Source organism: Alosa sapidissima, chromosome 15, assembly GCF_018492685.1.
Source record: "Alosa sapidissima isolate fAloSap1 chromosome 15, fAloSap1.pri, whole genome shotgun sequence".
Classification (NCBI taxonomy): Eukaryota; Metazoa; Chordata; class Actinopteri; order Clupeiformes; family Clupeidae; genus Alosa; species Alosa sapidissima.
Window position 1 is genome coordinate 23,181,233 of NC_055971.1, and position 9,975 is coordinate 23,191,207.

General features: G+C 44.7%; 1 pseudogene; it reads right to left on the reverse strand.

Annotated features, from left to right (window-relative positions):
* Positions 1-3,920: 3,920 nt before the first annotated feature.
* LOC121684617 lies at positions 3,921-7,234 on the reverse strand (annotated as a pseudogene).
* Positions 7,235-9,975: the final 2,741 nt, after the last annotated feature.

A 9,975-nucleotide genomic window follows, 5' to 3' on the forward strand; every position in this document is an offset into this window, starting at 1 on the left:
CTGTCTCGATTGTGTCACTATAATCCAACTTTTAGACCGTTAGTCCTCCAGACGTGTTCTTTTTTTTTTTAAGCAAACGCCCCAGGCCAATGAGACAAGCGCTACAACATAAACAAAGCGAAACTCATGGCTGACGTATCTTCTTCAGCGGTCACTGACTGAGACACAGAAAGTTCTCAATAACACTATTAGGTCTTTAAACATTTACCATCACACACATTAATTCATCGGACCTAATATTTGTAGTTGCCTTAAAAAAAGGAAAAGAAAAGATGATAGTCCCCCCCCCCCTCCTATTTTTTTTCTCATCGGATCTGCATCAATCTCAAATATGGCATTTCTAAAATCAAATTGACGGAAATCCGTCGTACGATGGAAAACTTTAATCCTTGAAATAAATCATTACTGCTACATTGACAAACTTTTAACCATGAGCTATATGTTCTGTGATTCTAATATTTACAGACATCTAGGTGATGTACTGTAAGCACAGCTCAGTTTTAAGAAATATTTAAAGCCCAAAGTTGGAGACCACGGCAAATTTTTCTACAATTTATTTCAAAACTGTAGAATGGCTAATTATACACGGGAATGCTTGACACCTTTGTGTTCGGTAAGGTCTGCTGTTTATTCTGATATATGGTTTGTCATGTGTTGCGTAAAGAGTTTGTGAGATATTCCACCGAGACAAATAGATGTTGAGATGGGCGCAGAGAATAATGATTAAATCTCTTGAAAATTCTCTTTAAAAATGTAATTTATTGTAAATGTTATTTTTCTCACGAACCGTTTATCACAGCAAAAAGCTAGCACCGTTTAAAAGCTGAGAAAAGGCTCTTTCATGTGACATGTGCGAGTACTTCTCGAGTAGTAAATGGGTGAATTTAGACGCACTTTGTGTGCCTGTTGTAGTGTCAAAAAGTGAATCGCTGCACCATGCTGCAGGGAGACTGTGGCATATGGTAACGTCAAATCAGTTCGATTTACCCTTATAGGCTATTGATAACATTACATGATCCGTATGAGACACTTTCTTATTTTAACCATCAGGGCCTATGGAAATTCTACCATATCTGACTGTATATTTGGGGTAGCCTATGCTAGCTTTATCTTGCTGTAAGGCCAGCCTTTTGCTTTCCTGAGGCAGATGAGGAATTATCATAACAGAATGTCCTTTGTAGTCAATTTAGATCTGTTTGCATTCCTTTGCTGCTATTTTCTTAGCTGCCATTTGGCGGTGGTTTATGGGCACCCTGCTAACCAATCCCTGTAGTCTCCTCTCTCTCCAACCTAGAACTCCTAGATCCTAGAACTATTTTTCAACAAGTTAAAATAGGTCTATGAGTTCCAGAAAACATGTTTCTGAAGTTGTTTGCTGGAAATAGCTTGTAGGAAAAGATTCTTACCTACCTCTATTACACTCTTTTTCAGTCCCTGTCAAAGTGTGCTGTTTCTGCTGCTCATTACATATTAATGAGCTGCTGCTCACTTACCCACGCCCCACTCCATTAACTGTTACCAGGGTCATTCGTGCCAAATCAACAAATGCCTCCAGCCTAGCCTGACCATCTTGGCTTTGCTTCATACTTTATGTCAATAATGCTAAATATTACCCAACAACCACTGTGCAAAGGTTTAAGCTTGTATCTACATTATTCTCTGAGATATGAAGGCTTAAAAAACAGGTTTGGTGTGGAGGCTTGGTGTGGAGAGGTGGAGTGTTATTATGCAACGTCTGAAACACGCCAATTCAAAATCCCCTAACATCTACTACACCTTCGTTTTACATAGTATAGCCTGTAGCTAACACTTAGCCTACCATAATCTCTATGTAAAACGGTTAGCTTGCTAGCTAGATATCTAACAGTGGAACTTCAGTAGCCTACAAGCCTAGCTATCTCACCTAGTTGTAGGAAATATGTAAATGATGGAATTAGAATGAGCCCCATGAACAAATAGATAACTCTTACACCAACCTTATTTTGTGCCTTTTATTCACGTTTGTTTAACGATTTAGTAAGTATAAATCCTTTTCCCTGCCCACTTCGATGCAGCTCCATATGTTTCCATTATATTCACGTAACGTAATTGCCCTAAAAGGAGGTGGTGGGTGGGAATATTGAAATGTTTCGGCTTGTGACGTCAAAACCCTTGCCGATTTTGACCAGCTCACCCTGGAGGCTGAAAACAGGATACATCCAGAAACTCTTATCTCACTCAAAACAGCATGGGTGTTTTTTTTTCTTCAAGTTTGTATGCGTGTGGAAGCACCAGAGACACACAATAACACATCAAATCCCAGAAAAATTGATTTTTTTCATAATATGGGCACTTTAATTAAAAAATCCTGATGGGAGTAAGTGTGCGGACATTCTACCCCTTTTTCCATTTGGTAGCCTAGCACTTTTTGTCCAGCCACCTGCCTTGGATGTGCGCACCAACAAACAACTTTTCACAGGTCTCCATATGTGAATGCTGTCTATATGTTAATTTCTGTTTTGTAACGTTATCCAAGAACCACCCATTCTGACTGGATACTTAAGGGTGGTGAGAACTTAATTCTGGGAGTCTCCAGCTTTTCAGAACTCCCACGTCTGTGTAGCTGAATCTATATGCTAGGGAGTCTTCTACTTCTCAGAACTCCCACTTGTGTGAAGTTGAAATCTATGCCAGGTACAGTGGCAATCAGGGTAGCACTAGTGGGACAATGATTAATTCAAGGGTGGCATGAGGCAAAACATCCAGATAAACAGAAACAGAATCAAGATTAAATTTAAAAATAGCAAATTAGCACAAATACATTGGGAAAACCATGCACCAAACACCATACTAATAAATAGAAGGACATTTTTTTGTATTTGAATAAAATGCAAATACAAATAAACAATTATGCAAGAAACATCTCATGGATGCACTGGGACGCATCTTCAGTGATGTATCCTGGGATCATTGGGTGTTTCGGGTCTCGCAACATCATACACCCTCGCCCAGTTGACCCAGCCGGGGTTGATCAAGCCCCGACTTGCGTCCCAGTAGCAGACCACGGATCAGCCCTCTTAATCCAAAGCCACCTTGTGGCTTGTTCTGCGGCTTCGCTTGCAGATTGAATGGCCCTCTTCTTGGCCACCCCTGTCACACCCAACCGACTGAGGACTTTGCAAAGTGAACGTCCTGCAAAGCCTCTACAGCCGACTTCTATATGTCATGAGCATTCTCTCTCCCTGGCAACACCTTAATTGATTCAACTCTCTGCCACTCTGCTCACTCTCTCTCTACTCTGCCTAACGAGCTCCACCTGGCTCCGCCCTGCTCCGCTCTTGTTACCTGGCCAGCTGCGCTGCATTTCCCACTCACCATCCTCACCTTGCCCCACTCTGCTCTAATTACTCTGCCAGCTGCACTGCATTTCTCCACTAACCTCTCCCAGTATATAAAGCCCTGTTTTTCAGCCAAGCCCTGTCAGATCGTCTTCAAACCTGGACCAGTAACCTGCCTGCCTGTCTACTCTCTGACTCCTACCTGTGATTCGGATCCTTTCTTGACTGCCTCCCTGTTCTACCGCCCCTGTTCTACCGCCCCGGTTATCCCGACCTGCCTTCCGGATCTTCTCGATTACTCTCCGATCTTCAGCCCCCCCGGTAACTCGAATCTGCCTTCTGTCCCTCACCACGTTTAGTGCCTAGCCCTGGTCTGTACTACTGCCTGCTGTTCACCTTGCTGTTGTGTGTGTGTTCCCCTGAGCCCCGAGAACCCCTGACACCCCTGGCACTCCTAGCACCCCTGGAACCGGAACCTCCAAGACCTCACGTTTCTCTCACTCCTCTTCCCCCCCTGAACCCTTCAATAAAAAGACTCTGAATTTGAACTTGCGCTCTTGGGTCGTCTTCTGTCCGTGACACTATAGGCTCATAGAAGGTTTTCTAGCCTCTCTCCCTACACTCCTCCACCAGTTCCTGGTACTTAGCGCGTTTCCTATCATTGGCTTCCTCAATACGATCTTCCCAGGGCACCGTAAGTTCCAGCATGATCAGGTGTTTGGAAGCCTCGGAGGTAACTATCATGTCTGGGCGGAGACTTGTTGCTGTAATATGCTGAGGGAACCTCAGCTGTTTCCCCAGGTCGACCTGCAGCTGCCAGTCAGAGGCTTTGTGGAGGAGGCCTGTTGTTAATTGTGGGCGCGCCAGGCAGGGGCGTAGATTTGCGTGGGGACCGAAGGATGTGTCCACACCAATGTCAAATTACGACTGAAATGTCCCCACCAATATTAGGTTGAAATGGGGGAAAAAGCTCTCACATGCGCTACACAAAAAGTTTAAATCATTTCTCACTTCAGTGCTGCGGATCATCTTGTACAGATCTTGTAATGTGCAGTAGCCTATAAGGGTAAATCACGCTGATTTGAAGTTACCTATAATAACTACCAGTGAGCCGCAGCATGCAGCGCTTCAGCTTTACTTCACTACAAGCATGACGTGTGTCCAAATTCACCCATTCTTCTCTGTTGAACTCCTCGAGAAGTAGGCTACTCATCACACATGTGTCACATGAAAGAGTCTTTTCTCAGCTTTTAAACGGTGCTAGCTAGCCACTGTTTGCTGTGATAAACAGTTCATGAGAAAAATAATTTCAAGACATTTAATAATTATTATCTGCGCCCATCTCCACATCCATTCGTCTCGGTGGAATATCGTAGGCCTACACACTCTTCACGCAACACATGACAAACCATATATCAGAATAAACAGCAGACCTTACCGAACACAAAGGTGTAATGTATTCCCGTGTATAGTTAGCTGTTCCAGAGTAATCTGGTTTTGAAATAAATTATAGCAAAATTCAACATGGTCTTTCGGCAGCATTTCTTAAAACTGAGCTGTGCTTACATCGCCTAGATATCTGTAAATATTAGAATCAGAGAATATACAGGCAGCTCACGGTTAAGAGTTTGTCAATGTAGCCTTAATGATTTCTTTTCACAAAATGCTAAGCATGCATGTATTCAAGTTTCTTAAAACTGAGCTGTGCTTAAATGGGCATGATTTCATAACAGACCAAATAGAAAATAAATGTTAAATATAGCCTACATATTAAAATCAGATTACACAGTGTAGTTAGTTGGACAGTAGCACATTTTAATCATGGATAGTAGTTGGACAGTAGCACATTTTAATCAGTTTATATATCTATAGTGGATGGTGAAAGAGTTGAGTTTTTTTTTTTTTTTTCCGGGGGGGGGTTAGAGGATAGTGTCCCTACCAAAGCTCAGACCAAACCTACGCCCTTGGCGCCAGGGGTTTCTCTCCAGCTTTTATGAAGGGGACTGCCTTCTTTGGAGCATGATGGTGTTTGCTGGTGCTGATGGCTGAGGCTACGCTCTCAGCAATTGCCTTAAGCACCTGGTCGTGGCGCCAACGATAACGACCATCAGCCAGAGCCTTTGGGCAGCTGCTGAGGAGATGTTCCAAAGAGCCTCTTCCAGAGCAAAGAAGGCAGGAAGGTGTCTCGCTCTTCCCCCAGACATGGAGGTTCGCTGGGCTTGGCAGGGCACCGTAGGCGGCTTGTACCAGGAAACGGACCCGATGGAAATCTGCCTGCAAGATGTTTGCCCAGGTGATCCTGCGCTGCAGTGTACTCTCCCACCTTGTCCACGCCCCCTGCTGCCTGAGTCCCACAGCCCTGCTCACTTGCTCTTCCTCCACGCCTGCTCGGACCTCCTCTTGGAGTAGATGGTGTCTTTCCTTGCCACGGGCCTGGCTGACCAGAGATTTCGGGATGTAGCCCAAGCCCACTCTGCCTGTTGCCACAGTGCCCACCAATGCCTTTTGTCTCAGGCGTGACTCTGCCACCTCCACAGCTTTCCCAGCCTTCCACTTCCTTCCTGTCCTCACCTCAATGCCGGCTGATGACACCTTGCAGTCTCTGGAATTCCTGTACTGTAGGACTTCTCTGGTGCGTGCCACCATGAATTCTTCAGTGAGGCCACTGAAGGGCAGCTGCAGGATGTTACTTGTCCCATATAGTGCAGCGCTGGTGAGACTTCGTAGAAGCCCCAGCCATTTCCAAAGAAAGCCACTGATCTTCCTTTCTAGGGACTCAACTGTTGTCATTGGGACTGCATAGACCAGCAGGGGCCACAGAACTCGGGGCAGGATGGAATGCTGGTAGATCCAGGCTTTAAATCTACCAGGCAGACTGGACTTGTCAACCTTGGTGAGCCAAGCTCCAAGTTCTTTGTTGGACTTCTGGATGGCGACAGAGTCTTTCAGGCTGGAGTCAAAGAGCTTCCCCAAACTCTTGACGGGTTGCTCTATGGTTGGGATGACAGTTCCTGAGATGGAAAAACGGAACTTGTCAATCACTTTCCCCTTCTTCAGCACCATGGACCTTGACTTGGAGGGCTTAAAACTCATCCTTGCCCAGGTGATGAGTCTCTCAAGACCTTGTAGGATCCACCTGCTTCCTGGGACCGATGTTGTGATGGTCAGGTCATCCATATAGGCTCTTATAGGGGGCTGTCCCTCAGCCCACCTCCACTGGTCAGCAACTCTTCCTCTTCGCCAAATCACCTTCAAGATCTTCCACAGGTGCCGGAGAAGCTCTGGGCAGCGCTTGCTGCCTAATGATCTCCTCAACATCCTTCAGACTTGGCTCCCTCAGGTTGAACTCAGGTTGTTGGGGGACCGGGGCTGATGAGCGCTTTGTTGGGCTCCAGCTCTTGCTCTCTAAATGGATCGCTCAGTGTGTCCTGGAGGAAGCGATTCACTTCCTCTGTTGAGCACTCAAGCCGGCCACTGTGCTTGTCCCCGAGCAGTTGTTTTGTGAAGCCAAAGGGATTGGCGATGAAGGCCGCTCGCTTCCTGGCTCTCTCTCTTCCCCGTCTCCGGTGCCACTCTGCTCTGCGGAGGATCATCAGCTTCTTCCGCAGGATGTTTTGCAGCTCTGCTAATGGTCGCACCTCCTCAGCAGTAGCTTTCTTATACTGTTTCTTGAGGGTACGAAGTTCCTGACGCAGGTGATGTATCTTGGTGGCCCTGCGGTTCATGGTGTAGGAGGGGGGCTTGGTTTTTCCCTTCTCTACCTGCCCAAATCTTTCTGAGGCGTAGCTGAAGATGATGGTCGTCATCGTTTGGAGTCGGCTGTCAGCATCTCCTTTGGCTGTGGCTTGGATGATGTTGGACACATCCTCGTCAAACTGCAGCCACTCACTCCGTTTGCTGGCTGGGGGGCATTTGATCCGCTGCTGCGGAACTACTCTGCTGGGATTGGGAGGCTCTGGTATGTGGAGGGACTGGGCTCTGTGGGTTGCCTCCTGGCCGGGCTCCTCCTGCGTCTCACTAGGTGCAGGACCTGTGCGTTGCACCTCACTCTCTTGCTCCAAACATTTCATTCTGGCCTGATGGATTCTTAGGCCACGATGATTCTTGCAGTTTTCCGCAAATGCATGTCACATTCGTCGTCTGTCCGTTTGCATGGGTTGTTAACCTTTGGTCCGTCCGATTGGAGATATTATCCTCCCCCCCTCTCGGGATCTCCTGGGGGTACCTCTCTGTAGGGCTTTCCGTAGCTTGTTTGGGTTTTTTCTCGCGAAAGACACAGGCTGGGGTGCTAACCCATACTGTCCCAGGTGCCGTCTTTCCGTGCCGTCAACTGTCTCTCTAGTAGTCGACCAAACTATTCTTGGTTGTCACCTAGTCTATTCCTAGGGGCCACTGGCTGAGCCAGACATAAACTATGCAAGAAACATCTCATGGATGCACTGGGACGCATCTTCAGTGATGTATACAAACGTATCAAAGTTAACTATCTAAATGGTCTATCATTGGGTTATGCTGTGCTAAAACAAATTCCATCATGGGGACATGTAATATATAATATATAACAATATATTCTATTCTATTAATTGAAGATACAAATATATACTCATCCAAAACAATTCCCCCACAATAACTTATACTATCTATGGCCATTTATTTTGGTAGCTGTTAAAATATTTTTTTCTGAGCTGGCAAAGAGTTTAATAAAGACTAACCTTAATCTAAACTATTGCCTAATGTCTTTAAAAAACTGGCTTGCTGGTTAAGCCAGCTATCTACCAATGAGGTAGTGTCTATAGACCTCTGAAGTTCGCCTACAAAAAGGAACCAAAGCAGCCATCTTTGCCCATATAAGGTGATCCGGGTGTTAATTGAAACTACCTAAGAAGTTGCATTGTAAGTTAGCTTTGGGGTAGCAAAGATCAAAGTGTGTCGTCTTCACGTACCGAAGATCACAGGATCCACTCGAAGGCAGAGGACAAAACTGTGTAGAGCAAAACGTCTGCATTTCCCGTTAACGGAGTGTCTATTTACACCCCTGGTACGAGTAGCCTTGGCCACACAGCTGAGTTATTCACACCCTGTGACATAACAACAAAAAGACGTTGCTCACGTACACAAAAAACATTTGTTTTTTCGTCAGTAGAAAGTGAAGAATTCTGAAAGGTTTCGGCACTAATATCTGTTCAGATTAAGTTTTAGATTGAAAAGTTGTGTTTTATTTGAATAAACTTGGTTAAGTGAACACATACAACCATCAGTTTGTTAGTTAACAGAAATGTTGTGAGTATGACGTTCAGGCCTATAAACTATATAAGTTTACCTGCAAACACAATCTATTTGTGGAAGAGGATAGTGCAGTGACCACAGACATGGGTTAGCATGTGGGAGACTGGGGTTCGATTCCCATGTTGGCAGAGTGAGTGTGCTTGTGTACCAACGTCTCTGGAGAGAAGGCGCGCAATTTGAATAGGAAATCGGTTCTCAAATGCAAGTTTTGATTGCAACAATTAGCTAGTTCATGCACCAGGGTGTAAATAGCATACAGTACTATACACCAGGGTACGAATAGCATCCACTTCTAACTATACATTGATGCAAACAGCGTACCTTATTCAGAGTGTCTATTACACAGCTGAGCTATTCACACCCTGTTACGTAACAACATAAAAACATGTTGCTTGTTTTTTATTATTATTATTACATTGTGTGATCAATATGCCAGAAAAAATGCACAGGGGTGCAAATAGCAGACACTGATATTTGTACCAGACGGGGTATTAATAGGACACATTGCTGTGTGCACCAGGGTACGAATAGAATTCACTTCTAATTGCACCAAGGTATGAATAGCATACACTGCTAATTGTACCAGGGGTACAAATAGCCTTACCCTCCAATTTCTTAATCCCCGCAAGATTCTATAATTCAAAATCCCTATGTTATTTTCTCATAGAAAAAAAATCAAGATACCAGATCTCCTTATTTGGACAAAGATGGCAGCTTATTTGTAGGCGAACTACAGAGGTCTATGGAAGCATAAGGTTACATTCATAATGCTACAGACCCTAAGGCTCAATCCCATTTCTCATTCTTCCCCTTCCCCCAGCCTACCCCTTGTCCCTCGAAACAGAGTGGCTAGACATAGAGGTGAGAATATGCGCCTTGGATATGGGACACCACTAGCCTATAGGGGACAGTTGGGACGATTGAAACACTTTTTAATTAAACGTTTTCACTGTAGCAGGTTCAGCTGTCACATAGGCTAGTCAAGGAATCTTACTATGTTGTTACATAGTCATAACTATGGACATGACTGCACTCTGGGCCGGATGTACAGAGAAAGCGCTAATACCAAGTATTTTTATGCGCAGGAAAGCGAACGCTGTGCTTTGCCATATTGCGGGGAATTTACTAAGCTGTCACTTTATTACATAAACAGCGCTCATCACCACCTCTAGTAGAAGGCCTAGTAGTTCTACCAATCTACTTAAAAGATACTTGAACTATTTACTGCAGGTAGATTAGGGCTATGACTTAATACTCTAGTCTAGCAGATTGGGAAGTTTATGTTGTGAAAGTGAAACTACGATATTAGAAAAGCAAACAAAAGTTAAAGTTGCTTTTGACATATTACAATGAAGAAAACCGATGCTCTGTC